The following is a 6000-nucleotide window of genomic DNA, read 5'->3' as shown; positions in this document are numbered from 1 at the left end:
ACTGGCCATAAACTATAGCTTGTACTCATGGTTCCAAAAGGGTTGAAGCCATCACTAGCTAAGCCCACTCGTACATTTCAAGGATCATTTGCAAATTGTGGATGTAATAGATCAAATGCTTTCCAAGCCTTAGAATCTTTAGGATGCCTCATAAACCCATCCTAGTTATCCTCTTATGCATGCCATGTCATAGATTCAGTTGTATTAGAACTCATAAACAATCATTGCAATCTTAACTTTAATGGAAAGTAACGCAAGATTTTTGCATATTGTTTCTTATCTTGATCTTTCCACTTAGACGTTTTGCACCGTTTACATTCTTCTAAGCTTTCATTCTCTTCACCCTAATGTAGCATGCAATCTTTTCGACAAACTGGTATTTTTTACATAATTAAGATTTAGTTTGTTAATCACATTATTGGCCTCATAAAATGAAATAGGAAACTTAGCATGTTCAAATGCGTCCTTTAATAAGTCTAGAATCATGTTTCATTGCTTTATCACTTATTCTACACATTTATTTTATATGATACAACTTCAACATGAATGATAACTTTGAATACTTGGTACAACTTTCATATAATGGTTCGTTATTGCCCTTCAACAACACATCAATGTTTGTATTTCCTTCACCATGCAGTATATCATCTTGTGCACCATCATCTCCAGTACCCTCATCAATGTGATCAACGTCGTGCCCCATAAACCCAAATGCATCGTTCAACATGTCTTCCATTGGATTACGAGATTCTATGACATCTTCAATGACATGCACACTTGTAACAACCACAAACTCATTTCCACTTAGTCTTTTACTGTGCATATACCAAGTTTGGTAGTTTTGAAGAAAAGTGCTACATGTTAAGTGTTCTTGAACTACATCCCTTGTTTGCCACTTATTGAAACCACACTTTGATAAATGCGTTAACTACAAAAAATAGTTAACCGGAACCTACATTTACCAAACTAGCTTTTGGTAAATTTTATGGATCATACAAACAAAAATTTAATTTTGCAAGAACTTGGATCCTACAAGCAATCAGTACCCTTGAAAACAGATCTGGATGCTTGAATATAAAATTAGATCCAAACCAATTTGCATGTTGGTTTGGTTCGATTGTTGTCTCTATAAATTTCTTAACCATTCTATAAATAACCATTATCAAATAGAGAACATGTTGATCATGCAAATAGTTTTTCAAGATTTCAGCAATACTAATCACTGTAGCAATAGTTGGACAAAAAAACAAATAAAAAAAAAATTCAGGGGCAGAACTACAAGGTAGTCAGGAGTTATACAGCTTGGTTAAACAAAAAGCAAGCAGTTCATCATAACTCCAATATTTGTTATGCTTACCTAGCAAAATCAAGCAACCTTTAGCTTATTTGGGATTTCAAATGGAGCATAAATCTACGTCGAGCATTACAAGTAAATTTTCAAACAAATGTGAAATAAATATTATATAAATAACCATTATCAAATAGAGAACATGTTGATCCTGCAAACAGTTTTTCAAGATTTCAACAACACTAACCACTATAGTAATAACTAGACAAAAAAAGCAAGTGATGAACAATAAGGTCCTATCTAAATTCTAAGTGATGAAAGTTTTAATTTAGTATGCCTATTGTTGTCTTTTTGGTAGAAGTGCGACTGTATTTAGTAATTTAATTGGCCTCTCTATATAAATTTTTATGATTTGATGAATTACAAATTATAATTTATTTGACTTATTTTTCAAGATTGTAGTTTATTTGATTTTTATTTTGCTTATATAGCTTCTGGTATTGCAGGGAACCACTATTGAATTATTGTCCTGTGTGTGGTGAGGTTCTTCAGATTTATGACCGGTTGAACAACATGATCTACTTAATTCTTTGTTTTGATGAAGGGACTGGTAACCAGGTGATGGTTGAAGGATTCTTGACAGATAAGCAGACTTCTTCTGGGTAAATTTTTGCAAATTGTATCTAATTTAGGCATTAATGAGATAGTGTAGAACATGATCTTTATTGACCTAATGGATTATACCCCAGTTTTGTTGACTATGGCTATGTATTTATGATTTGTATCATATAACAATAAAAAAAATCATTTGTTTATTTTTTGTTTTGTTTATATAGGTGGTTATTCAAACTGATCGAATGCATCAAGTGCATCCCATATCCTAGTATACGATATTTTCCACCAGCTTCTGTTTTCTTTTTATTTAACAATTGAAGTACATTTATATGATATATTAGACATGGGTTTATGTTTCAAGTCATATCAGGATGTACAAACCTCTTTGAAATTTCTTCTTTGCATTGCTAATTATCGGGTTTGCCCAATCACCTCAACCAGAATTAGAAGAAAAGCTTCCATTCTTACTTACTAACATATATCAACCTAGTACCCTTTTCAGCTATTACCAAATATCAACCCTTTGCTTTAGTTTCAGTGAGGAGTCAAAATAATTATTCTATAAACGGATTAGGGTGCCTTTCTTTTTTTCTATTTTGTACTTTAGTTCTTCATCTGTTACACTGGTGTTTCTATAGTTACCCCCTTATTATAAATGTAACTATTGTGTTGTCTGTAGGATCAAATTAATTTGGCTGAAGTCAAATATCCACTGGAACATTTTAAGGTCGGCGAAACTTTGTAATTAGTTTTAGTTGATGTTATTGATGCATAATTCCTTCTGAAAACACTTTTTGACTCTGTTCGTTGTTTACTACGCTTTGCTATTCAGTTCAATTATGCTAAAACTAACGTTGTTTCATCATATACGTACAATCTTATATCTTAATTTTATGAAGTTAAACATTATATGCTGCTAATTTTTTCAACAAACATTAACCTTCTCTCGTGTTTCCTTAAAGCTATTGCCATGCTTTGCAGCATAATTCTCATGTCTATTTTAAAAAATAATCGCAATGAACGAGTAGGCTATATAAGCCATTGAGTTTAAAAAAAAAAATGGACCAAAATTAAAGACTAAATTTGTCAAGCACTTGGAAGCGTAAAACACGTCTGCAGAAATGAAAGGGAGAGCCACAATCACAATTTTCAATCAAATAGATGGACTTTTATATTTTCTCTTCTCAAATCTTGGATTAATTTGGCACCTTTTGCAAATGTCGTGTACCATGATCTAAATGTTTTCTGTATAGAATATAGTGGATAATTTCAGTTCTATAATTTAAACATACTTATATTTAAAGGCCTGTTATATCATCAACTCTGTTATATTTAAAAGGTTTCATTCATACATTTCAACTTCCATTGTCAAGCAAGAATCTAAGGATCTTAAAAACAAAATCTAAAATTACAGATTAAAATATTCATACACAAATAATATAGATGGATTATAGAGTTAAATTTTAACAGTTTTAAGCTTGTCACTCAAGCATCACCCAAACTATATTATAGGCATACAACCAAGAGCATTTAAGCAGCAGTTTAATAGAAAGATAGATAATAGCTTAAGTAATACATACAATAACTACATACTTGAACGTTCTTAACAGTAGCAGTGACGTCTTTGCCTTCACTATGAAGGGATTCTGGTGAGAGTGACAAGATAATGGTTACGGTGATAGTAACAAGATAAGGGTTACGCGAACGATTTTCGGGTGAGAACGACTGCAGGGAGAGTGATTGTGACTGAAAACCCTAAACCGAGAGAGAAGGGGAATACGAAATGGAGCGGTGAGTGAGGGTTTACGAAATACAACTGAGAAGGGAACGATTGCGGTGAGAGTGAGGGTGAGGGTTTACAATACAACTGAGAAAGGGAACCATTGCAGTGAGGGTGAGAGTGAGGGTTTACGAAATGGGGCTGAAAAGGGAAGGATTGTGGTGAGGGTCAAAGTGAGGGTTTAGAGGTTCAGTGAATGAGGAATGTGAAGACTGAAAGAGGATGAGGGTGAGAGTGAAGGCTTAGAGGTTGAGTGAATGAGGAATGTGAAGACTGAAAGAGGTACATTTTCAAGAGTCAAAGAGGTATATTTTCGAAGACAGAAAGAGGGGAAAACGAAAAACAAAAACTTTGGGAAAGATGAAGGTTATGGAGGGAACGAAAAGCGGGAGAAATTTTATTTCGAAGGTTAATTATGGTGGTTCTACATGCCACATTTCGAAGGAAAATTATGGCGCCTAAGAAGTTGTCGTATTATACAACTAATTGTGACGGTTGTTAATAACCACCATATTATAACCGTCACCATATACACATTTTTTTGTAGTGTATGCTTTTTATGTTATGATGAAATTAAATGGAATTATTTTATTATACTATGATCTTAAAAAATTTCAAATAGTTTATCATTTTTTGTTGTTGTATATATGGTGAATTACTATAATTATACTATGCACATGAACAAACGTAAGTGCAAATTATACCTGTGTATCATTGTAGTTGTACCAATCAGGTAATCAGAAGTGATGACGTGGCAACAAGCGATAATATAGGTGTGTTAAACGGGACACCTGACTGACAGAAGGGAAGTACATCGGGAAGTCTGTGTAGTCGCCAATCGTTGATTTGGCGCTCTCCGATCTCTAGTGTGTGTAATTGGCGGTCGCCAGAGTTGCGCCATAGTCGCCATATATGAGTACTAGGAGATCAGGTGGTTAGAGACCGCCGAAAGGGGCACATCGCCGAAAGATCAGGAAAGCTTGCCTAAGGCTTTCAAGGGGTACAAGTACGAAGAAGGCGCCAATGATATGCTTATCACGCAACAGTGGAGGATGAGGTTATCAGATGATCATTCCCTAGCCAGAGGTCGAGGCAAGGGAACCGTTTCCCAGAGCATGCATGATGTGCAAGTGAAGCAGATCGTGATAGCGGCAGGCGAGACCACAGAGAAGGTGTGCAGGGTGACACCCCGTACTCGCCACTTAAGGGGTCGCGCTCCAAGGTAAGCTGTGCACCAAGTTACTCCTTGTATGGGTAACTTAGTCGAATGGCTTGAAGAGTAGAGGTGACGCTCAAGTGGAGGGAGCTCCAGATGGTGACACGTGTACAGCTGGATGCGAGCCACGTGTCCAGAGGTGTAACCGTCAGGAGAGAGAAAGTGCTCAGGTATATAAGGAACACTTAACAAACTTTTGAGGTACGCTTTCAGAATACTTTCTAGTACACTGAGATTCACTGCGCAGGGTTCCTTGAGTTGAGATATTCTCTCTGAGTTTTTGGTGATTCCGTCACTGACTTCAGCGTCGGAGCGCGATCGGCCGCAGCGGCGCCACTTTGTTTTCTTCAGGTTCTTGCGAGGAATTAGGGCGTGAGGAGCAAAGGCTAACGTGGTGCGAAGCTGATCAAGAGGAGAGACCTTTGACGTGGCAAGACTCTTGCACCCAGGTCAACCGGCAGGATCATCAGGCGTCCACCGTGGGGCCGTGTAAAACGTGTTTCCCATCCACAACGTGAGTTTCTTGAAGTTTCTACAGTTCTTGTGTGGTTGTGTGCTGGTGCAACCATTTTTTAAGTTCTTCACCGTTTGTTTAAGTTTTCGATCGGTAAATTGAAGCTTTTCACCGTTTGTGGGAGTTTCAATCGGTAAATAGAGGTTTTTACCGTTCGTTCGAGTTTCTGATCGGTGAATCGGGAATTTTAGTAGAAAAGCAGGAGTTACGTGTTGAGATTGCGAGTTTCTGTGGAGGTTTTGGCATCCGAATTAGTTTCTTGAAGTTTTGACCGATTGGTTGTTGGATCGACCGTTCCGCTGGTGAAGGTTCTGGTCGTTGGAGTTTGATCTGTTGATTTTTCATGAGAAAGATGAGAAGTGCGCGTCCAAGTCCCGTTGTGCCAACTGCTGAAGAAGGCGCCATGACCATGACGCAAATGATGGAGATCATGCGCGCGTTGCAAGAGAATGTGGAGGCGTCGCGCGTCCAGCAGGCGAAGATGCACGAAGACCTGGTCGCCTCTCAGGCCAGGAACGAGGAACTCAACAAGGTCACTGAGGAGCTGCGTCAGGCTCTTCACGAGCAGAGAGGACGTGCAACTGTTG

Source organism: Phaseolus vulgaris, chromosome 10 (assembly GCF_051622355.1).
Source record: "Phaseolus vulgaris cultivar YP4 chromosome 10, ASM5162235v1, whole genome shotgun sequence".
Classification (NCBI taxonomy): Eukaryota; Viridiplantae; Streptophyta; class Magnoliopsida; order Fabales; family Fabaceae; genus Phaseolus; species Phaseolus vulgaris.
This window is presented reverse-complemented; position numbering follows the sequence as displayed.